This window comes from Kogia breviceps, chromosome 13, assembly GCF_026419965.1.
Source record: "Kogia breviceps isolate mKogBre1 chromosome 13, mKogBre1 haplotype 1, whole genome shotgun sequence".
In the NCBI taxonomy this organism is placed as follows: domain Eukaryota; kingdom Metazoa; phylum Chordata; class Mammalia; order Artiodactyla; family Physeteridae; genus Kogia; species Kogia breviceps.
The window spans coordinates 30,775,415-30,802,326 of record NC_081322.1 but is presented as its reverse complement, the minus strand read 5'-3'; positions in this window follow the sequence as shown (position 1 = coordinate 30,802,326).

Genomic DNA, 26,912 nt, shown 5'->3' with positions numbered 1-26,912 from the left:
CAAAAATAAATTGCATAATTTCAATGGCATATAATATTGGTCACATGTGGAAACACCAAGAACTTTCATATTTATGGATATGAATATGAAGCACCACTGATTATGGAATGAACTTAGAAAATCATTACAGTCAAGTTCCAGTTTTGAGCTTTGTGGAGCACATAGGGGTTGTTGCATTCAATAATGAGATGACTCGTGCAATAACAGGGAAACTGTTCCAACCAAAATCATTCAGCAGTTCATTATGTGGTAAAATGTAAATCCAGAAGTGTCATAAGCAAGGTGCCTTCAGAGGGCTCTGTTATTGAATCACAGAAATTAGAAAAGCCCCGTGAGGTCATTCACTTCATCCGTATCTGGTAACAGAGTGCTCTCAGCAAAACATTTTCAAATATAGAGTCCATGTTCCCATCATGAGATTCTACTATTTCTCCTTTCATTGCATTTCTTTATTTCACTGCTATGAATTGTTTTCTAACCTGACAACTGTTTCCTTTAATTGTTATTGGTCTTTTTGTAACAAATAAGCCATTCTGCCCTTACCCAGCTGCAACAAAATCCTTCACACAACTGTTATACCCTATTTATAGACTCCCTTTAAAACTGACCTTACAGGGGCTTCCCTTGTGGCACAGTAGTTAAGAATCTGCCTGGCAGGGGACACCGGTTCGAGCCCTGGTCCGGAAAGATCCCACATGCCGTGAAGCACCTAAGCCCGTGAGCCACAACTACTGAGCCTGTGCTCTAGAGCCCGCGAGCCACAAATACTGATCCCACGTGCCACAACTACTGAAGCCCGCGTGCCTAGAGCCCATGCTCCACAACAAGAGAAGCCACCACAATGAGAAGCCTGTGCACCACAACAAAGATTAGCCCCCGCTCACCACAACTAGAGAAAGCCCTCACATAGCAACAAAGACCCAAGGGAGCCAAAAATAAATAAATAAATAAATTTTAAAAAACCAAAAAAAAACCTGACCTTACACATATCTTTTAATTATAAGGCTAATTAGCATTTAATTTGGCCAAAAAATTTACATTTAGAATCACAAACTATTATTGTTATAAAGTCCCTTGGATAACGGAGAAGTCCCAGACACAGTCAATTCCCATCTACCAGCAATTTACAAGATACATCTCCTCAATTTCCAAGCTGTTTCCACCCTCAGCATCTTGGACCCTTTCTTTTTTGGTCCCAAATACAAACAAAAGATTTTGGAAATATTAAAAGTAGCTCTTTATTGGGAAAACTTTGAGCCTCCTCCTCCAATCTTGCAGAAGTCCTGCAATTTAAAGATGAGAAAATAACTGAATTCCAGAAAGTAATTTCTCTATGGTCAAATAACGAATTGATTTACATTTAGACAGGAGAGAATAGACTTTAAAAGATAATTTCAGATCCCACCTTGGCAATTAACTAGTTGTGTGACTTTGGATAAACCGTTAGCTTTCTGAGCCTCAGTTACTTGTCTGTAAAATGGAAATAATAATACTGAGCACATGAGTGTTTTATATGAATCAAGATAAAGTATTTAAAATGCTATTTTCACAATGCCTGATACACAATAAGCGCTCAGTGAATGGTATCAATCAGTCACAAAACCAAGCCTAGAAGACACTGTGTAATGGGATTTCTTTAGCCACATTTATTCATGCCTATCTTCTCTTCTTCACCTATATATTATAAAGCATTGCTTATGACGAAGACAAAATTAAGCTTTCATCTAAGACTAGGTACAAGGTATTTACTTTTCAAAACAATCAAGTTTATTACAACTAAAGAGGTTTTTTTTTAAGTCTGATTATAGAAAATAGAATAAGTTAGGGCTTCCCTGGTGGCACAGTGGTTAAGAACACGCCTGCCAATGTGGGCGACATGGGTTCCAGCCCTGGTCCAGGAAGATCCCACATGCTGCGAAGCAAGTAAGCCCATGCGCCACAACTACTAAGACTGCACTCTAGAGCCCACAAGCCACAACTACTGAGCCCACGTACCACAACTACTGAAGCCCGTGTGCCTAGAGCCTATGCTCTGCAACAAGAGAAGCCACTGCAATGAGAAGCCCGCGCACCACAACGAAGACCCAATGTAGCCAATAATAAATTAATTATTTTTTTAAAAAAAAGACAAGAAATAGAATGAGTTAGATATTGCACCATGAAAAATTTAGCCCTGAGTTTGGGAGCAATGGGGAGATAATAATCAGTAATATTGGAAAGAATCTGATTTTTCATTCATTTCCTAAAATATACTGACAATAAAGTATTTATGTAAACACTTTTTTACATAAATTAATACTATTATATGATCTTTATGTAAATTTCTGTTTTAAAGTAAAATGCATTTTTTCATATTATAAAAATAATACCAGTATTAAATAAACTTTTCAGAGTACAGAAAGAGAAAAAAATTATTCATAATCCCACTATCCAGAAATCATTGTTTTTAATATTTGGTGGAACTTCTTTAAAATATTTTAAATACATATTTTACAATTATTTCATATAAAATTAGGTTATATTCTACGCTTATTCCCAATTATAAATGGTGAACATATGTCCATAACATTATATATTCTTGAAAACATATATTTTAAGTGGTATATCATAGGGATTTGTCAGTATTTTATTGAACTCCTCTTCTATTCTAATATATTTATACTTTTTTCAATAACTGCAATAAGCATCCTTTATTTCTGTGCATTCCTCTTGAATTAGAATTTTCTGTCATTCATTGAACTAAAATCTCCTTGAAGCCACGGCTCTTGTCCAACCTCTATTTGATTTTACTGCTGGTATAGGGTGAATTTTCAGTAAGAACTACCCTAAGAAATATGATCCTATCAATTAACATTCAACAAAAACATTTCCCTTTGCAAACACTATGAAACTAATTCACAATCTGGGATTTATACTACTCTGATTTCTTTTTACTGTCATAATAAGTTTACAAGGAAAATTTAATAATTACCACTAAATATGCCCCCCTTTGGAATTTCCTTCATAAACTACAGAGCTTCATAAATATCAGTACAATCAAGATACATCCAAAAATTAAAATGTTTTGTTAATCTCTGTAGTACCTAGATGCCCAATATGAAGAGACAAAAAGGTTGACAACCAAAAAAATTGTCCTTTATCCAGAGATTGCAAAATTATCACATCTTTTAGATGCTATCTATTGAAAAATCTAAGCACTAACACTGACTCATATTTCTGATAGGTGTTTCATATTTGAAGAACATATTTACCTTATACATTTATACAATTTGGAGATTTAAATTTGCAATGGTAAAAGGCCAACATTTAAAATGATTTTGGACCTGATGTATGCCACCTGCATTAGTTTTGGAGACTTCCTGTCTGAAAATTAATCTGAGAGTGATTTTGAAGTCAGGTCACTATAATAACAAAGAAAAAAGCACCAAATTACATCATGCTGAAAGTGAAAAAAAATTTAAAAATCAAAAAATCAAAATTAAAAAAAAAAGCAACCAGAAAGTTGACCATTTTAAGAATGATGATAATTGTCCTTGAGGGGGGGCATGGGCAAAAAATATACTCACTCTAAAGAAAAAAAAAAGTGCTATAGGAGGTTCTTCTTTTCAAAAACTGATTTTAAGTATGTGCTTACCATATGTTAAACTAATGCTATAAGATACTTCCTCTATTCATCACATTCAAATTCCTTCTATTTTGACTATTCCAAAGTAAAAAGCACTCTATTTGCAACAAAAGAGTTTTATTTTTAATACTGCTTTATTTATATTCAAAGCAGAGTATTTATAAGGCATGAGGTGCCAGTTATAATGAAAGAGGTTAGTGCATTCTGGAAACCATGAGACTTTAGTTATCTAGTCTTAAGATGCATTCTCTAAGCACAGAAGCTTCTCACCAAAAGTGAAGAATAAGACTTAAGGATAGTTATATAAAGATAACTTAGACATTTGTAAAATAAGTTTATTTTCACACTTCTAATAGAATCAGTTACCAGGGTCAGCAGCACAATTAAATAGTCAGGTCAGGAGCAAACGTTTCATGCCTTGCACCTACTGCACCTACTGCCGCACAGCGCCACCTAGCAGCAGGATGAAGAACTGTGTCACTGTGGCCTGAGAACCGTCACTAATTGGTACAGTACACTGTGTTCTTCTGAAAGTCCCCAACTGATGCTGACCTCATTTTCCTCATTAAAAATGGACACATTCACATACCAACTTTGAAAGGCTGGGTGCTTTGCTCACTTGGTTTTTGTTATTTGTACTTTTTAAGCATCTTAATTTAGAACACTTCATTTTCAAAGGACATCTTCACTGCAGCTGATCACAGCTGATGATGATGAATGTATCCACATTTTTCAAAAATAATTTGTCATCAGTTTTCTTGGAAATCATCACAATAAGTTAATTTACAGTGGTGACACAAAGAAAAATCCAGTGTTCAGCTGAGTGTAGCTGTATGCCTCTTTGGAGAAGAAACAACAAAAACAAAAAAATAATAATCTCTCATATCCATACACTTGAACATTCCAATTTTTATTTATATGTCTGCACACATAGAAACATTTGTATTTGCACCCTCTGTATGTATCTAAACACATGGTTTGTATCTATTAACATGAACAAAATCTTATTAAATCCTTTGACCTTTCTCTTCACAGTTATTTACTTTTAACCTGAATTCATGTAAACAACTAGAGACATTTATAAAACAAACATTTCAATGACAACTATTTCCATAATCTGACCAAATGTTTCACTCTTTTGACTGAAAAAGAAATTTTTGGTATCCATTGTTCTTTAGGCCTAAACAATTATCATTTGCCATTCCCATTTCTTCATAACCACATACTTTTAAAAAATGCAGGAGAAAAGAAAGTGATAATGACTGTCTTTAGATTTCCAGTATAAATTGAGATTCTAAAAATAATACTGCCAACTCACTGAGCAAAATACCAAGCAGGGTTCATGCTCATATTTAGCTTGCTAGATGGTCCTAATAGAAGAAGTTAATATCCCTCTCTGTATTACATTAGTTTTCCTGACCATAAAACAGAAATAATATTTGACATATCTCTAACTTGTGGGGCAATTCTCACTTAAAAAGAATAGAAAATATTTTCCTTTTGCTTCGTTCCTTCTAATCTTTTCTTCCATGGATTCTGAAAAACTAAAAATTTACCTTAGAACCAATCAAAACACTTCCAGTTCCTGGATATTTAAAAGCTCACAAAATTGTTTGCCCAGTGAAAATATTATAGGATAGAAGACAGAGCCCTTCAGATTATATACCCACACAGAGACCCCTTTTCACCTTTTCCTTTAGGTCCCTTATAATGTGCATGAGGTAGGAGGAAGAAGTTATAGAAAGGACATATTTACTGGAAAACAGCTTAAATCTTAAATCTTAAAGTGTTGACGCACTTCCCTTCGTTCCTCAAAGCCCAGGGTTGAAGCAGCAATCACCACATTGGAGGAGAGAAAATAGGCAAAGAAAAGTGGTGCTCTTTCCAGCCTGCCAGTATAAACAGGCTTCCCCACATTGGTGGACTCTCTCAAGCAGATGTTGAGATAAGCCCTGCAAGTCAAAATTGGGAGGTACAGGGGGAATGACAGCTTATTCAAAAACCTTGTGACCTCATTCTTATATTTAATTGGAATGACCAGCACACTGTGGTCATCAGGACTGAATCTAGCCTGCAGGGTTGCACTCAGGGACTGGTCTAAGCAGAGAGGCCCCCAGCTTACATACCCTGGATAGATTTGGAAGAACAAGCTTTGTACTTCCCTCTGCAGTCTTTGCTGGATCATCACTGCTTAATACACCATGAGTAGCAACACAGACACTTAAGATATAGGTACACTACATAAAATATGTATTGGATACCTCTTAGGCCTCACTTGACATCCTCCTAGCTAACTTTTTTACTCCAACTTTTGCTGTGGCAGCCAGCTGCCTTCAGGTATGACCCTGCAGCCCCTCACTTCAGGGCTACTGTGTGCCTCTAGCAAGACTGGCTAGATAATCCGCAAAGCCCAGTAGAAAATGAAAACATGAGGTTTCTTGTTCAGAAGTAATTATGAATTTCAAAACAGTGAGAGCACAGCATTAAACAAAGCATTAGGACCTTCAAGGTATTGGCCCCAGTGGCTGCACAAAACACTGACAGATCAATACACATGAAGCCAGCCTTGTTCTCTTGCTTTCTGTAATCAACCTTCTCTGCTGTGACCCCATGTTGGTATCTATTCAACTAAACTTGGAAATGCAGGAATTAACACCTACATTGCTCAAGCAACTCTTGAGCAATGGGAGATGGAAAAAAAGGGATAAATGTTCCCCTTTTTTATCTTTTAGATGTGTAATTCTGAGGTATGTTCTACAGGGCTACTCAGGATTCTGTAGCAGAATGGAGCCCTAAATACAGTGAAAGTCAGCTTAATAACACACCCCTAGCTTGTCATTCCTTTCTTCTTTGTTTCACTCTTCTCAGCTGCTCCCTCCTGTTCCTTAAAGACCGGGCACTATAAAACTCTTAGAGGAAAACATAGGAAGAACACTCTTTGACATAAATCACAGCAAGATCTTTTTGATCCACCTCCTAGAGTAATGGAAATAAAAACAAAAATAAACAAATGGGACCTAATGAAACTTAAAAGCTTTTGCACAGCAAAGGAAACCATAAACAAGACGAAAAGACAACCCTCATTATGGGAGAAAACAGTTGCAAACGAATCAACGGAAAAAGGATTCATCTCCAAAATATATAAACAGCTTATGCAGCTCAACATTAAAAAAACAAACAACTCAATCAAAGAATGGGAAGAAGACCTAAATAGACATTTCTCCAAAGAAGACATACAGATGGCCAAGAAGCACATGAAAAGCTGCTCAACATCACTAATTATTAGAGAAATGCAAATGAAAACTACAATGAGCTATCACCTCACACCAGTTAGAATGGGCATCATCAGAAAATCTACAAACAACAAATGGTGAGAGGATGTAGAGAAAAGGGAACCCTCTTGCACTGTTGGTAGGAATGTAAATTGATACAGCCACTATGGAGAACGGTATGGAGGTTCCTTAAAAATCTAAAAATAGAATTACCATATGACCCAGCAATCCCACTACTGGGCATATACCCAGAGAAAACCATAATTCAAAAAGACGCATGCACCCCCATGTTCAATGCAGCACTGTTTACAAGAGTCCAGCCATGGAAGCAACCTAAATGCCCATCGATAGACAAATGGATAAGGAAGATGTGGTACATATATACAATGGAATATTACTCAGCCATAAAAAGGAACAAAATTGGGTCATTTGTAGAGACGTGGATGGATCTAGAGACTGCCATACAGAGTGAAGTAAGTCAGAAAGAGAAAAACAAATATCGTGTATTAACACATTTATGTGGAACCTAGAAAAATGGTACAGATGAACCAGTTTGCAGGGCATAAATAGAGACACAGATGTAGAGAACAAACATATGGACACAAAAGGGGGAAAGTGGTGGGGGTTGGTGGGATGAACTGGGCGACTGGAACTGACATATATACACTAATATGTATAAAATGGATAACTAATAAGGACCTGCTGTATAAAAAATAAAATTAAATTTAAAAAAAGAATAATAAATACGTTAGGAAGAAAAACTGGGTCAACTAATTATTATATTGAATGATTTCAGTGTGAAGTGTTTCCAAAATCAATATTTTAAAATCTCAAGGTTATTATATTCCTTTTTGCCATTATCCTATCTCTTCAAATAACACAATATATTTGAAAATTTAAATAAATTTAAACGTTTATTAGTAAACTAAAACTTTCATACTACTAAACTCTGGGGATCTGCCAAATATTTTCCATCTGACCCCACATATTTGGCCAAGAACCATGGGGTAAATTTTTCTTTATCTAACATTTACTGTAAAAGTCACAAAATCTTTCATTTCTACAGAAAATAGATTGCAAGTTGGTTTTAAGGGGATAGCTCAAAATCAGCTATATGTAGAATCATCATATTGGCTTTGTTGATCTGTCTTGAGAGGAATTAAAATCTATATGGATGTTTGGGAGTTTACCTTACTCAAAAATTTACTATTCACATAGCCTGTATCTTTAAAATTCTGTATTTGGAATTGTATGTACTTTCAATGTTACCAGGCTTTTCTGAAGGCAGAGCTGTCCACATGAATCAGAAATAAGACTGGCATGGGATATAAGGTAACTTGTTCATTTTGACAATGAATATATGTAACTTCTTAGAGGTGGTCAAAACCAAGACAAACACTTCAGCTGAAAAGATCAAGAAGACACCATAGCTAAGAAGACACCCTAACCAGAGTAGGCTTGAACTAGAACATGAATATGGGAAAACCTGCCCCAAAGCTTATGAAAAACAAAACTTTGAGAAAACAGAAGGTTTATAAATGAGAGGTAGGAAAACCTTCCATAAAAAGACACAAAAAGAGATAAGGTGATAAAGTGAACATCAAATTTAAAATGTCAAACAGTTAATGTATGCAATGTTAAGAAATTAGCTATAGAATGCAACTGTGTGTCTAAACAACAAACAGTGGATTATATCCAGAATAAATTGTTTTTAAAAACTCTTCTAAATCAAGAAGAAAATCAAAACTAACCTAATATAAAAATGGAACAAGAACATGAAGAGAACACCACAAAACAGGAATTTAAAATAGTGCAGGGCTTCCCTGGTGGTGCAGTGATTGAAAGTCCGCCTGCCGATGCAGGGGACACGGGTTCGTGCCCCAGTCCAGGAAGATCCCACATGCCGTGGAGCAGCTGGGCCCGTGAGCCATGGCCGCTGAGCCTGCGCGTCCGGAGCCTGTGCTCTGCAACGGGAGAGGCCACAACAGAGAGAGGCCCACGTACCGCAAAAAAAAAAAAAAAAAAAAAAAAAAAAAAAAATAGTGCAAATAACTACAATAAATGTTTTTTTAAAAGATACTTACCCTCATTGGTAACCAGGGAAATATAAATTAAAACAAAAATGAGATACATTCTTCACTCATAAGATTGTCCAAAAAAAAAAAAAAAATTGAAGTTCTAAATCTATTAGACATTGGATAATCTGACAGAATGGTCATTTTGGGGTACCACTAGTAGGCATATAAATGGGTACATCAAATTAAAGGAAAATTTGGCTATATCTACTCAAACTTGGGTACATTTGCTATTACCCAACAATCCCACTTTTAGGTGTCAAACATAGAGAAAAACTGGCAGATGCAAACAAGGAGGCATGTACAAGGATATCCACTGTAGCTTTTTAAAAGTACCAGAAATTTTTTGGGGGGAGAGATATATATACATATATGACCTCAATAAGAGAATGACTAAATAAATAATTATTTATTATTATAGGGGAGCCTAAGCTTGAGAGTGTTTTTAGTTAAAGAAACCTTTAAGGGTTCGAGAGAAGATGGCGGAAGAGTAAGACGCGGAGATCACCTTCCTCCCCACAGATACATCAGAAATACATGTACACGTGGAACTGCTCTTATAGAACACGCACAGATCGCTGGCAGAAGACCTCAGACCTTCCCAAAGGCAAGAAATCCCCACATACCTGGGTAGGGCAAAAGAAAAAAGAAAAAACACAGACAAAAGAATAGGGACAGGACCTGCACCAGTGGGAGGGAACTGTGAAGAAGGAAAGGTTTCCACACACTAGAAGTCCCTTCGCGGGAGGAGACTGCAGGTGGCGGAGGGGGTAAGCTTCGGAGCCATGGAGGAGAGTGCAAACACAGGGGTGCAGAGGGCAAAGCGGAGATATTAGCGCACAGAGGATCGGTGCCCAGCAGCATTCACCAGGCCAAGAGGCTTGTCTGCTCACCAGCTGGGATGGGCGGGGGCTGGGAGCTGAGACTCCAGCTGGTTGTCTCAGGGAGAAGACTGGCGGCATGAACACAGCCTGAAGGGGTTAGTGCACCACGGCTAGCTGGGAGGGAGTCCAGGAAAAAGTCTGGACCTGCCGAAGAGGCAGGAGACTTTTTCTTCCCTCTTTGTTTCCTGGTGCATGGAGAGGGGATTAAGAGTGCTGCTTAAAGGAGCTCCAGAGACAGGCGCGAGCCACGGCTATCAGAGCGGACCACAGAGATGGGCATGAGATGCTAAGGCTGCTGCTGCAGCCACCAAGAAGCCTATGTGCGAGCACAGGTCACTCTCCACAACTCCCCTCCCGAGAGCCGGTGTAGCCCGCCACTGCCAGGGTCCCGTAATCCAGGGAAAACTTCCCCAGGAGAACGCACGATGCACCTCAGTCTGGTGCAACGTCACGCTGGCCGCTGCTGCCACAGGCTCGCCCCGCATCTGTACCCCTCCCTCCCCCTGGCCTGAATGAGCCAGAGCCCCCGAATCAGCTGCTCCTTTAACCTGGTCCTGTCTGAGCAAAGAACAGACACCCTCAGGCGACCTACACACAGAGGCGGGTCAAAACCAAAAGCTGAACCCCGAGAGCTGTGCGAACAAAGAAGAGAAAGGAAAATTTCTCCCAGCAGCCTCAGAAGCAGCGGATTAAAGCTCCACAATCAACGTGATGTACCCTGCATCTGTGGAATACCTGAATAGACAACGAACCATCCCAAATTGAGGAGGTAGACTTTGGTATCAAGATATATTATTTTTTCCCCTTTTCCTCTTTTTGTGACTGCATATGTATGCTTCTGAGTGAGATTTTGTCTGTATAGCATTGCTTTCACCATTTGTACTAGGGTTCTGACTGTCCGTTTTTTCTTTTCTTTCTTTTTTTTTTTTTTACTTTTTAAAATTTTTCTTCTTAATACTTATTTTTATTTTAATAACTTTATTTTATTTTATCCTACTTTATTTTATCTTCTTTCTCCTTCCTTCCTCCCTTTCTCTCTTTCTTTCTGTTTTTTCTCCCTTTTTTTCTGAGCCGTGTGCATTAAAGGCTCTTGGTGCTCCAGCCAGGACTCACTGCTGTGCCTCTGAGGTGGGAGAGCCAACTTCCGGACACTGGTCCATAAGAGGACTCTCAGCTCCATGTAATATCAAACGGAGAAAACCTCCCAGAGATCTGCATCTCACTCCCAAGACCCAGCCTCACTCAACAACCAGCAAGCTACAGTGCTGGACACCCTATGCCAAGCAACTACAAAGACAGGAACACAGCCCCATCCATTAGCAGAGAGGCTGCTTAAAATCATAATAAGGCTACAGACACCCCAAAACACACCAGCAGACGTGGACCTGCCCACCAGAAAGACAAGATCAAGCCTCATCCACCAGAACACAGGCACTAGTCCCCTCAACCAGGAAACCTACTCAACACACTGAACCAACCTTAGCCACTGTGGACAGAGAGCAAAAACAACAAGAAATTCGAACTTGCAGCCTGCAAAAAGGAGACCCCAAACACAGTAAGATAAACAAAATGAAAAGACAGAAAAACACACAGCAGATGAAGGAACAAGGTAAAAAACCCACCAGACCTAACAAATGAAGAGGAAATAGGCAGTCTACCTAAAAAAGAATTCAGAATAATGATGGTAAAGATGATCCAAAATCTTCGAAATAGAATAGAGAAAATGCAAGAAACATTTAACAAGGACCTAGAAGAACTAAAGAGGAAACAAGCAACAATGAACAACACAATAAATGAAATTAAAAATACTCTAGAAGGGATCAATAGCAGAATAACTGAGGCAGAAGAACGGATAAGTGACCTGGAAGATAAATAGTGGAAATAACTACTGCAAAGCAGAATAAAGAAAAAACAATGAAAAGAACTGAGGACAGTCTCAGAGACATCTGGGACAATATTAAACACACCAATATTCGAATTATAGGCGTCCCAGAAGAAGAAGAGAAAAAGAAAGGGTCTGAGAAAATATTTGACAAGATTATAGTTGAAAACTTCCCTAATATGGGAAAGGAAATAGTTAATCAAGTCCAGGAAGCACAGAGAGTCCCATACAGGATAAATCCAAAGAGAAACACTCCAAGATACATATTAATCAAACTATCAAAAATTAAATACAAAGAAAACATATTAAAAGCAGCAAGAAAAACACAACAAATAAAATACAAGGGAATCCCCATAAGGTTAACAGCTGATCTTTCAGCAGAAACTCTGCAAGTGAGAAGGGAGTGGCAGGACATACTTAAAGTGATGAAGGAGAAAAACCTACAACCAAAATTACTCTACCAAGCAAGGATATTGTTCAGATTTGATGGAGAAATTAAAACCTTTACAGACAAGCAAAAGCTGAGAGTTCAGCACCACCAAACCAGCTTTACAACAAATGCTAAAGGAACTTCTCTAGGCAAGAAACACAAGAGAAGGAAAAGACCTACAAGAACAAACCCAAAACAATTAAGAAAATGGGAATAGGAACATACATATCGATAATTACCTTAAATGTAAATGGATTAAATGCTCCCACCAAAAGACACAGACTGACTGAATGGATACAAAAATAAGACCCATATATATGCTGTCTACAAGAGACCCACTTCAAACCTAGGGACACATACAGACTGCAAGTAAGGGGATGGAAAAAGATATTCCATGCAAATGGAAATCAGAAGAAAGCTGGAGTAGCAATTCTCATATCAGACAAAATAGACTTTAAAATAAAGACTATTACAAGAGACAAAGAAGGACACGACATAATGATTAAGGGGTCGATCCAAGAAGAAGATATAACAATTGTAAATATTTATGCACCCAACCAAGGAGCACCTCAATTCATAAGGCAAATACTAACAGCCATAAAAGGGGAAATCCACAGTAACACAATCATCTTAGGGGACTTTTAACACCCCACTTTCACCAATGGACAGATATCCAAAATGAACATAAATAAGGAAACACAAGCTTTAAATGATACATTACACAAGATGGACTTAATTGATATTTATAGGACATTCCATTGAAAAACAACAGAATACACATTTTTCTCAAGTGCTCATGGAACATTCTCCAGGATAGATCATATCTTGGGTCACAAATCTAGCCTTGGTAAGTTTAAGAAAATTGAAATCGTATCAAGTATCTTTTCTGGCCACAACGCCATGAGACTAGATATCAATTACAGGAAAAGATCTGTAAAAAATACAAACACATGGAGGCTAAACAATACACTACTTAATAACGAAGTGATCATTGAGGAAATCAAAAAATACCAAGAAACAAATGACAATGGAGACACGATGACCCAAAACCTATGGGATGCAGCAAAAGCAGTTCTAAGAGGGAAGTTTATAGCAATACAATCCAACCTTAAGAAACAGGAAACATTTAAAATAAACAACCTAAGCTTGCACCTAAAGCAATTAGAGAAAGAAGAACAACAACAACAAGAAAAATTTAGCAGAAGGAAAGAAATCATAAAGATCAAATCAGAAATAAATGAAAAAGAAGTGAAGGAAACAATAGCAAAGATCAATAAAACTAAAAGCTGGTTCTTTGAGAAGATAAATAAAATTGATAAACCATTAGCCAGACTCATCAAGAATAAAAGGGAGAAGACTCAAATCAATAGAATTAGAAATGAAAAAGGAGATGTAATAACTGACACTGCAGAAATACAAAAGATTATTAGAGATTACTACAAGCAACTGTATGCCAATAAAATGGACAACCTGGAAGAAATGGACAAATTCTTAGAAATGCACAACCTGCCGAGACTGAACCAGGAAGAAATAGAAAATATGAACAGACCAATCACAAGCACTGAAATTGAAACTGTGATTAAAAATCTTCCAACAAACAAAAGCCCAGGACCAGATGGCTTCACAGGCGAATTCTATCAAACATTTAGAGAAGAGCTAACACCTATCCTTCTCAAACTCTTCCAAAAGATAGCAGAGGGAGGAACACTCCCAAACTCATTCTATGAGGCCAATATCACCCTGATACCAAAACCAGACAAAGACGTCACAAAGAAAGAAAACTACAGGCCAATATCACTGATGAACATAGATGCAAAAATCCTCAGCAAAATATTAGCAAACAGAATCCAACAGCACATTAAAAGGATCATACACCATGATCAAGTGGGGTTTATTCCAGGAATGCAAGGATTCTTCAATATACGCAAATCAATCAACGTGATTCACCATATCAACAAACTGAAAGAGAAAAACCATATGATCATCTCAATAGATGCAGAGAAAGCTTTTGACAAAATTCAACACTCATTTATGATAAAAACCCTGCAGAAAGTAGGCATACAGGGAACTTTCCTCAACATAATAAAGGCCATATATGACAAACCCACAGCTAGCATCATTCTCAATGGTGAAAAACTGAAACCATTTCCACTAAGATCAGGAACAAGACAAGGTTGCCCACTCTCACCACTCTTATTCAACATAGTTTTGTAAGTTCTAACAGCAATCAGAGAAGAAAAAGAAATAAAAGGAATCCAAATTGGAAAAGAAGAAGTAAAGCTGTCACTGTTTGCATTTGACATGATATTATACATAGAGAATCCTAAGGATGCTACCAGAAAACTACTAGAGCTAATCAATGAATTTGGTAAAGTTGCAGGATACAAAATTAATGCACAGAAATCTCTGGCATTCTTATACACTAATGATGAAAAATCTGAGAGTGAAATTAAGAAAACACTCCCATTTACCATTGCAACCAAAAGAATAAAATATCTATGAATAAACCTACCTAAGGAGATGAAAGACCTGTATGCAGAAAATTATAAGACACTGATGAAAGAAATTAAAGAAGATACAAATAGATGGAGAGATATACCATGTTCTTGGATAGGAAGAATCAACATTGTGAAAATGACTCTACTACCAAAGCAATCTACAGATTCAATGCAATCCCTATCAAATTACCAATGGCGTTTTTTACAGAACTAGAACAAAAATTCTTAAAATTTGTATGGAGACACAAAAGACCCCGAATAGCCAAAGCAGTCTTGAGGGGAAAAAAACAGAGCTGGAGGAATCAGACACCCTGACTTCAGACTACACTACAAAGCTACAGTAATCAAGACAATATGGTACTGGCATAAAAACAGAAATATAGATCAACAGAACAGGATAGAAAGCCCAGAGATAAAGCCATGCACATATGGTTACCTTATATTTGTTAAAGGAGGCAAGAATATACGATGGAGAAAAGACGGCCTCTTCAATAAGTGGTGCTGGGAAAATTGGACAGGTACATGTAAAAGTATGAAATTAGAACACTCCCTAACACCATACACAAAAATAAATTCAAAATGGATTAAAGACCTAAATGTAAGGCCAGACACTATAAAACTCTTAGAGGAAAACATAGGCAGAATGCTCTATGACATAAATCACAGCAAGATCCTTTTTGACCCACCTCCTAGAGAAATGGAAATAAAAACAAAAATAAACAAATGGGACCTAACGAAACTTAAAAGCTTTTGCACAGCAAAGGATACCATAAACAAGACCAAAAGACAACCCTCCGAATGGGGGAAAATATTTGCAGATGAAGCAACTGACAAAGGATTAATATCCAAAATGTACAAACAGCTCATGCAGCTCAATAACAAAAAAACAAACAACCCAATCCAAAAATGGGAAGAAGACTTACATAGACATTTCTCTAAAGAAGATATACAGATTGCCAACAAACACATGAAAGAATGCTCAACATCATTAATCAGTAGAGAAATGCAAATCAAAACTACAATAAGATATCATCTCACACCGGTCAGAATGGCCATTATCAAAAAATCTAGAAACAGTAAATGCTGGAGAGGGTGTGGAGAAAAAGGAACACTCTTGCACTGTTAGTGGGAATGTAAATTGATAGAGCCACTATGGAGAACAGTATGGAGGTTCCTTAAAAAATCTACAAATAGAACTACCATATGACCCTGCAATCCCACTACTGGGCATATACCCTGAGAAAACCATAATTCAAAAAGTACCAAAATGTTCATTGCAGCTCTATTTACAATAGCCAGGACATGGAAGCAACCTAAGTGTCCATCAATAGATGAATGGATAAAGATGTGGCACATATATACAATGTAATATTACTCAGTCATAAAAAGAAACAAAATTGAGTTATTAGTAGTGAGGTGGATGGACTTGGAGTCTGTCATACAGAGTGAAGTAAGTCAGACGGAGAACAACAAATACCGTATGCTAACACATATATATGGAATCTAAGAAAAAAATATGTCATGAAGAGCCTAGGGGTAGGACAGGAATAAAGACACAGACCTACTAGAGTATGGACTTGAGGATATGGGGAGGGGGAAGTGTAAGCTGTGACAAAGTAAGAGAGTGGTATGGACATATATACACTACCAAACGTAGGGTGGATAGCTAGTGGGAAGCAGCCGCATGGCACAGGGAGTTTAGCTAGGTGGTTTGTGACCACCTAGAGGGGTGGGATAGGGAGGGTGGGAGGGAGCGAGACGTTAAGAGAGAAGAGATATGGGAACATATGTATATGTATAACTGATTCACTTTGTTGTAAAGCAGAAACTAACACACCATTGTAAAGCAATTATACTCCAATAAAGATGCTGAAAAAAAAAGAAATCTTTAAACTTATTTTTACTGTTTTAACGTTTCACAAGAATTTATTCATGTATTATATGAGTAACTAAAATGGTTTTAAAAGAAAACAAGGAATCTCCAGAGGATTAAGCTGGCTGAAAAAAGCAACCCAAAAAGGTCACATACTGTATAATTCCATTTATATTATATAACATTTCTGAAATGACAAAATTTTACAAAGAACCGATAAGTGGTTGCAAGGGATTAGAGATGAGAGAGAAGTTGGTGCCATTATAAAAGGGCAACACAAGAGATCCTTGTGGTAATGAAACTGTCCTGTTCAGTATCTTTTCTGTGGTGGTAGGTACATTAACTTACACACATGATAATATTGTGTAGAACTAAATGTACACACACACACACACACACACACACACAAATAAAACTGGAGAAATCTGAATAAGATCAGTAGACTGCAAGTGTCAATATCCTGGTTGTGCTATTATATTATAGTTTGGCAAAAATGTTAACACTGTGGGAAATCTGGTAGTGTTGAGGGTCTGCATATACAAGGAGATAATGGCAAGACCATACAAGACGATAGTACTCTGATCCATAAACTCTGGAGCAACCATCTTGGGAAGCCAAACCTCTGCAGCAACTGGCCCAGAACAGTCAGGATTCATTCAGTATCTGCTAGTTTCCCTATTTTCTGCCACCCTTTCAACTCAGGATCAACTAGAGAAAGTCAGATATGCTCTCCAAACCAATCATCCAAGATGGCTCATTTCTAGTTAGCCAACCTCCAGTTTCCTCATGCCAACAATCTCTAGTCAGAGCACATCTGAGGCTTTCCCTTTTATCCACTATAAAGCTTCCCTACTCGCCTGCCTGCCTTTGAATCTCTACTGAATGCAAGTGATGGTGGCTGGCTCCCTTGCTATAGCAAGCTTGGATTGAATAGCCTCTATCTGTTCTCGTTTGGGCGATCTTCATTTATTTCCCCAATGTATATGGATCTCGATGTGTTATTTCTTACAACTGCATGTGAACCTACAATTATCTCAATAAAATTTTCCATTAAAAATATGCCTAGAATTTAAAAATGTTCTTTTAAATACTGGTCCTTTATATCCTTCCTCACTCCAGTTTGTTTTCCCTTCCTCTACTGTAGAAGACCACCACAGAAGTGTAGCTTAGGATGGAGGGGGAGGGAAGGAGAATGGCAGAAAATATAAGAAAATAAACAACCTGGAATAGGCATTTGAAAATATCTTTGAATATACAGATTGCCAACAAACACATGAAAGAATGCTCAACATGATTAATCAGTAGAGAAATGCAAATCAAAACTACAATGAGATATCATCTCACACCAGTCAGATTGGCCATAATCAAAAACTCTAGAAACAATAAATGCTGGAGAGGGTGTGGAGAAAAGGGAACACTCTTGCACTGCTGGTGGGAATGTAAATTGATACAGCCACTATGGAGAACAGTATGGAGGTTCCTTAAAAAACTACAAATAGAACTACCATACGACCCTGCAATCCCACTACTGGGCATATACCCTGAGAAAACCATAATTCAAAAAGAGTCATGTACCACAATGTTCACTGCAGCTCTATTTACGATAGCGAGGACATGGAAGCAACCTAAGTGTCCATCAACAGATGAATGGATAAAGAAGATGTGGCACATATATACAATGGAATATTACTCAGCCATAAAAGGAAATGAAACTGAGTTATTTGTAATGAGGTGGATAGACCTGGAGTCTGTCATACAGAGTGAAGTAAGTCAGAAGGAGAAAAACAAATACCGTATGCTAACACATATATGGAATCTAAGAAAAAAAAATGTCATGAAGAGATTAGTGATAGGACGGGAATAAAGACACAGACCTACTAGAGCATGGACTTGAGGATATGGGGAGGGGGAAGGGTAAGATGTGATGAAGTGAGAGAGTGGCAGGGACATATATACACTACCAAATGTAAATTAGATAGCTAGTGGGAAGCTGCCGCATAGCACAGGGAGATCACCTCTGTGCTTTGTGACCACCTAGAGGGGTGGGATAGGGAGGGTGGGAGGGTGGGAGGGAGGGTGATGCAAGAGGGAAGAGATATGGGAACATATGTATATGTATAACTGATTCACTTTGTTGTAAAGGGGAAACTAATACACTATTGTAAAACAGTTATACTCCAATAAAAGTGTTAAAAAAGTAAAAAAATAAAAATATCTTTGAAATTGCCAAAGCACTAGACTATCTTCAATTACGTCTAAATCTACCACTGTATTCTAATTGTTCTACTTGATTGGTTTGGGGGCCTCAAGGAAGGGAGCTCCTAAAATTCAACGTCAAAGATGATTTTTTTCAAATATCAAATATTTAATTCACCACTTAGAACGTTGAAACTGTGTGTACACTAGGTCAAAAGAAAGATTTCACAACAACCCCTGAAAATGGATTCCTTGAGATACCAGGAACAAGGCTTTCTAAAGAACATACAGAGTATACACAGGTTCAAATCTAGCTACCATCAATATGGACACAAATCTCCTATAAGGCAGTAAAGATAGTCAGTCCACCATGAATTAAACTCAGCACACAAAGTTAAATGCAGGAGGCAGCAATGAATAATCAGTACAGATTCCAAGCAATGGTCACATCATGCTCTAAACTAGCTTAACCTTCAGATGTATATTATTAAGTATTGCATGGGATGTTTCTTTATGATCTAAGCCACTGCTGCTCAGAGTGTAGTCTGAGATAAGCAGTACTGGCAAAACCTAAGAGTTTGTTAGAAATGCAGACCCTCAGGCCAACCACAAACCTACTGATTCAGAATCTGCACTTGAGCAAGATACCCAGGTAACTCATCAGCACATTCAGGCCTGAGAAGCACCACTCTAAACTAGCTAAAGTTTAGTTGGATAACTTAGAATTGTAATGCCTGTTCAGAAGAGTCTGGAATTAAATAAAAAGAGATTAAGGAATTCTTAGCACAATGCTAAGCACATGATCAATAAACGCTGGCTTCCTTCCTGTCACATTTAGTCTTATTTGTAGTTAATTTGATTTCTGTCAAACAGAACTGTCAATGAATGATAAACATCTAATTGGCAGGAAAGCACTTCTCACCTAAAGATAGTTAACTAATAGTAGTTAAATATATTTTGAATTAAAGCAGTTTGATAGGTAAAAATGAACCACCATTCGATGGATTGGTGTTAAGACTAAGTTCTGCTGCTGGACATTTTACTGCTATTATTGATTATAATAACAATAGCAAACACATAATGCTTGCTATGCAGCAGACATTTTCTAAGTGTCTGTCAAATTACTTATCTATTCCGTACAATAATTCTATAAAGTACAATGTTTATCACCCTCATTTTATATATGAGGATATTGGGACACAAAAGACTTTCTCAAAATTGCATGGCTTGTAAGGGAAGAATCAGGATTTACACTCAGGCAATCTTACTCCAAAGTCAAATTTTAACCACTACACTATAACTTCTGGTATGGGCATTACATATGACCTATCCATCTTAAAGATTTGTTAACAATAATATTTTATAATTATAAAGTTATTAAAATTTTCTGTTTAACTAAAACTTGAGTTACACATCTAAAAATGCAAAACTAATCATAATAGGTCAAACACATACTTTCTTGTCAAAACATTGAGTCACTGACCTGCTCTTATTCATTATTTTTAAAACAAATCAACACTCACAGACCTTACATTCTCGCAAAGCACATAGTGTTCAAATTCACTCCAAAAACGTACAGCCAATTAGGAATCTTTCTTTATGGTGATGGTTAACAGAAAAATAAGTAATCAGGTAAAATAAAATGATTATTTATGTACAAATTTCAATAGCAGGTAGGAGAGAAAAATCTGCACTAAACTGAGGGGAGAAAACACTTCTATTGCTGGAAGTTTGAAAAACAGAGGACAAGAAAAAATTCTTTAAAATCCTTATCTGGCAAAGTTCAAAACATGATTTCTCACCTAAATGATCTCTTAAAAGAAAAAGAAAGTTACACTATAGTTGAGGGCTTTCAGAATACTTGACATTAATGTTTATTTAAACAACCAAGTGTTATTTGGGGAAGATGCATTAGCTTATAATCTATGCTAATTTGGGATGCTTAAATATGTCGACTCATGGGACTGATTAAACAAAAACAATAAAAAGATACAAAACATTAAATACAGATTAATAATTATACCTGGAGTGGGATCTCCTAATTTTAACAGATTTATGGCTATGGAAACAAGCTTTTTAAAGATCACGTTATCAAAACAAAAGCAAAACTCACATATACAAAGGGGAGTGTATTAACAAACATATAGTAAATAAGGTGAGTAGAAATAAGAACTTTTATAATGTCATATAAATAATTACTAGTAGCTTGAATAGAATTTTAGAGACTACCATATGCTGATTGCAAAACTGCTGTATCTCAAACTACTTTTAAGGTAAGATTATGTACTTTGGAAATCTATTAGATGGAAAGTGGTATTAGATGACTCAAAAAATAGGTTGAAGTGTTGATAAAGACACTGAAGTGGTAGCTTACTGAGTTCACCAAGATAAATCTGAGTACAATAATTCCATGACGTGAGAATGGAAAAAAAGCAACATTTATTAACTACTGTTTTCATGGAAAAACAGAAATTAAATTTCTAAATAAAATTTTATAAGTATATAACACACAATTTCATCTATATTACTAGAAGTTTAAAATTTTAAGTCAGCCAAAACTTCAGGGGAATCTTTTCATTAGAAAGATGAGAATTGCCTTGTATCTTCCATTAGAGGCTGGTATATTTAAACAAGTGAAAAATATAAGAAAGAAAACCTTAGCTTCAAGGTGCTTAAGGTTACTAACACCACAAGATTGTTTTATGGAATATTTATCTCTTAAGATCTTTAAAATGAGCACAGGGAAGTATATGTTCAATTAGTTTTATTTTGGGGAAGAAGGGATTGAATCTGAAGATCCCAACCAATTCTATGATTGTTTTATCCCTCATATGAGCAATAAAATGTTGAAAACACTGAAACTGCACTTTTGTTAATGCTATTTACCAAAGAAAATGGAACTCTAATGATTTCTATTTATCAAATTGTTTTTATCTATTTTTAAAAGTTTTAATTAAGGGTAATCAAAAATGAGCATACTATCTAATTCTTTCCAAAATTCAAGCAAGACCCTGAGATAATCATTTTATTCATTTATTTCACAAATAATGGTTGAGGTTTGACTAAGTGGCAGACACTGTGCTAAGTCAAAGGGAGATAGAAATGAATGAGAATGGCTAGGTAGCTGTCTTTACAGAGCATATGTTTAAGGGAGAAGAGACAAAAAATAAATCTAGACATAAATAAATAAGAATAATAAATAAATAAATAATAAATAAATAAGAATTTCAAATAGTAAACAGTTCTGGGAAAAAATAAGAGGGTCAAGAGTCACTGGAGTAGCAATGAAGGTGATTGGACTGAGAATGCTATGAGACAATTACATTTGAACTAAGATATAATTGATGAGAAAGAAATAGCAATAGAAGGAACTTCAAGTGAAAAGCCCCTAATTCTAGAGTGCTTAAGATTCATAAAAAGACCCATGTTGTTACAGCATAGTATGCAAGTAAGAAAGTGTTATATGGTGAAGTCAGATGTGACAGTGTCCCTATACATTGGTTCTTATAGACCATGGTAAGGAATTGGAAATTCCTTTCTATTTATTTCTAATTTATTCTAAATTTAATGTGAAGCCATTACTGGGAGGTAAACAAAAGTTTAATAAAATCTTATTTATTTTTAAAAATTAAAAAACAGCTTCACTGATTCTAACATATTTAATGAAGAAACAATACCAACCCTTCACATATAAATATAGTCAGCTGATCTTTGACAAGAGAGTAAAGGCAGTTCAACAGAGCAAAGGCAGTCTTTTCAACAAATGCGGCTGGAACACTTGGACATCCATAGGGGAAAAAAAACGTCTAGACAGATATTATAACCTTCACAATACACAAAAATTAAACCAAAATAGATCATAGGCTAAATGTAAAACACGAAACTATTGAATGCCTAAAAGATAACATAGGAGAAAATCTAGAAGACCTTAGGTTGTGGACTTTTTAGATACAACACCAAATGCACAATCCACAAAAGAAAGAATTCATAAGCTGGACTTTGTTAAAATTAAAAGCATCTGCTCTGTGACTGAGAGAAAATATTTGCAAAAGGTATATTTGATAAAAGATTATTATCCAAATAAAGCTCAACAATAAGAAAGCAAAAAACTCAAAAACTGGGCCAAAGACTTTTTAACAAATACCTCACCAAAGAAAACATACAGATGGCAAATAAGCATACAAAAAGATGCTCTACATTATACATCATCAGGGAAATGCAAATTAAAACAACAATGAGCTTTAACTACACACCTTTAGAATAGCCAAAATGCAGAATACTGACAACACCAAGTGCTGGTGGGATTGTAGAGCAACAGGAACCCTCATTCATTGCTGGTGGGAAGGGAAAATGATTCAGCCACTTTAGAAGACAATTTGGTGGTTTCTTAAAAAACTAAATATACTCTTACCATACAATCCAGCAATCGTACTCCCTGGTATTTACCCGAAGAATCTGAAAATGTATGTCCACTAAAAAACCTGCACACAGATGTTTATAGAAGTTTTATTTCTAATTGCCTAATCTTGGAAGTGACCAAGAGGCCCTTCAGTAGGTGAATGGATAAATAAACTGTAGTAATCCAGACAATGGAATTTTATTCATTGCTGAAAATAAATGAACTATGAAGCCCTGAAAAGACATGGAAGAACTTTCAATGCATATTACTAATGAAAGAAGCCAATATAAAATGGCTACATACTATATGACTCCAACTACCTGACATTTTGAAAAAAATATGGAGACAGTAGAAAGATCAGTGGTTGCCAGGGATTAGAGGAAAGGGAGGGATGAACAGGCAGAGCATAGAGGATTTTTATGACAGTGAAACTATTCCATATGATACTGTAATGGCGGATACATGTCATTGTACATTTGTTCAAAGTATAGAATATATAACACCAAGAGTAAGCCCTAAATGTAAACCATGAACTGTGGGTGATAATGATGTATCAATGTAGGTTCATCAATTACAACAAATGCACCACTCTGCCACTCTGTGGGGAGTTGTTTAGAGCATGAGATGCTATTCATGTGTGGGGACAGGGAGATATGTCTACCTCCTTCTCAATTTTGCCATGAACCTAAAACTGCTCTTTTTAAAAAGTCTATTATATGAAACAAACAAACAAACTATAAAACACTGCTTGGAGAAATTGAAAAATAAATAAATAGGGAGATATTCCACATTCATAAATTTAAAAACAATATTGTTAAAATGACAATTCTCCTCAAAATGATCTATAGATTCAACCCAACTGCTATTGAAATTCAAGTAATCTATTCCGTAGATTTACAAGCTAATCCCTAAATTTATACAGAAATGAGAAGGACCAGGAATAGACAAAACTTTTTTTTTTTTTTTTTTTTTTTTTTTACAAAATCAGACTTACATTATCTGATTTCAAAACATACCACAAAGCTACTATAATTAAGACAATGTGATATCGGTATAAAAATAGACATTTAGGTCAGCAGAATAGAATTGAGAATCCATAAGTAATTATATATTCATGATCAAATGATTTTCAATAAAAATGCCAAGGCATTACAATAGTGAAAGTCTTTTCAACATATGGTAATGGAATATTCATATGTCAAAAATCAACTTTGACTCTTACCTCATAATATATGCAAATGATCTCAAAATGGATTATAACCCTAAACAATAAGATCTAATGCTATAAACTCTTTAGAAGAAAACATATAATAAAATCTTTGTGCAATGAATTAGGCAAAGAGTTCTTAGGCATGACAACAAAAGCACAATCCATAAAAGAAAAAGTTGAAAAACTGGACTTCCTTAAAATTAAAACTTTTTCACGTTCAAAACACACCATTAATACAATCAAAAGAGAAGGCACAAACCTGAAGAAAGTATTTTCAGATCATATTTCTGTAAAGGATTTTATCTAGAATATATAAAATGCTTAGAATTCAATAATAACAAACAACTCAATTCAAAAATGAGCAAACTTTTAAAAAGACATTTCAATGAAGATAAGTGAATGGTTAATAAATGTATAAAAATATGCTCAACAATACTGACTTTCATCAGGGAAACTCAAGTTAAAACCTCAGTTAGATACCACTATTCACCTATTAGAACAGCTAAAATCTAATAGATAGAAAACACAAAGCATGATTGGTTCAAGATGTGGAGTAGAAGGACGTATGTTCACTACCTCTTGCAAGAGCACTGGAATCATAACTAACTGCTGAACAATCACTGACAGGAAGACACTGGAACTCACCAAAAAAGATACCCCACATCCAACGACAAAGGAGAAGCTGCAATGACACCATAAAAGGGGTGCCATCATGATAAAATCAAATCCCATAAAAGCTGGGTGGGTGACACATAAACAGGAGAATAATTATACCGCAGAAGTCCACCCACTGGAGTGAATGTTATGAGCCCCACATGAGGCTTCCCAAGCTGGGGGTCTAGAAACAGAATGAGGAATCCCCAGAGAACTGGACTTTGAATGCCAGTGAGATTTGACTGCAGGACTTCAACAGGACTGGGGGGAAACCGAAACTCCATGCTTGGAGGACACACACAAAATAGTGTGCACAGAAGGACCCAGGGGGAAGGAGCAGTGATCCCATAGGAGAGTGAACCAGACCTACCTGCTAGTGTCAGAGGGTCTCCTGCAGAGGCAGAGGGGCGGCTGTGGCTCACTGTGAGGAAAAGGACACTGGCTGCAGAAGTTCTGGGAAGTACTCATTGGTGTGAGGTCTCCAAGAGTCCACCATTAGCCCCGCCAAAGAGGCTGTAGGCTGCAGTGCTGGGTTGCCTCATGCCAAAGAACCAACAGGGAGGGAACACAGCCCCACCCATCAGCAGACAAGCATATTAAACTTTTACTGAGCTCTGCCCACCAGAGCAACACTAGCTCTACCCACCACCAGTCCCTCCCATCAGGAAGCTTGAACAAGCCTCTTAGATAGCCTCATCCACCCAAGGGCAGACAGCAGAAGCAAAAAGAACAACAATCCTGCAGCCCATAGAATGAAAGCCACACCACAGAAAGATAGACAAAATGAAAAGGCAGAGGACTGTGTCCCAGATGAAGAAACAAGATAAAACCCCAGAAAAACAACTAAATGAAGTGGGATAGGCAACCTTCCAGAAAAAGAATTCAGAATAATCACAGTGAAGATGATCCAGGACCTCGAAAAAAGAATGGAGGCAAGGATTGAGAAGCTGCAAGAAATGTTTAACAACGGCCTAGAAGAATTAAAGAACAAACAAACAGAGATGAACAATACAATAATTGAAATGAAAAATACACTGGAAGGAATCAAGAGCAGAATAACTTAGGCAGAAGAATGGGTAAGTGACCTGGAAGACAGAATGGTGGAAATCACTGCCATGGAACAGAATAAAGAAAAAAGAATGAAAAGAAATGAAGACAGCCTAAGAGACCTCTGGGACAATATTAAATGCACCAACGTTCACATTATAGAGGTCCCAAAAGGAGAAGAGAGAGACAAAGGACCCAAGAAAATATTTGAAGAGATTATAGTTAAAAATTTCCCTAACAAGGGAAAGGAAATAGCCACCATGTCCAGGAAGCGCAGAAAGTTGCAGGCAGGATAAACTCAAGGAGAAACATGCTGAGACAGATAGTAATCAAACTGACAAAAATTAAAGACAAAGAAAAATTATTAAAAGCAACAAGAGAAAAATGACAAATAATATACAAGGGAACTCCCTTAAACTCTGCAAGCCAGAAAGGAGTGGCACAATATCTCTAAAGTGATGAAAGGGAAGAAGCTACAACCAAGAATACTCTACCCAGCAAGGATCTCATTCAGATTCAATGGAGAAATCAAAAGTTTTGCAGACAAGCAAAAGCTAAGAGAATTCAGCACCACCAAACCAGCTCTACAGCAAATTCTAAAGGAACTTCTCTAAGCGGGATACACAAGAGAAGAAAAGGACCTAAAAAACAAACCCCAAACAATTAATAAAATGGTAATAGGAACATGCATATTGATAATTACCTTAAATGTAAATGCATTAAATGCTCCAACCAAAATACATACACTGGCTGAATGGATACAAAAACAACACCCGTATATATGCTGCCTACAAGACACCCACTTAGACCTAGGTACACATACAAACCGAAAGTGAGGGTATGGAAAAAGATATTCCATGCAAATGA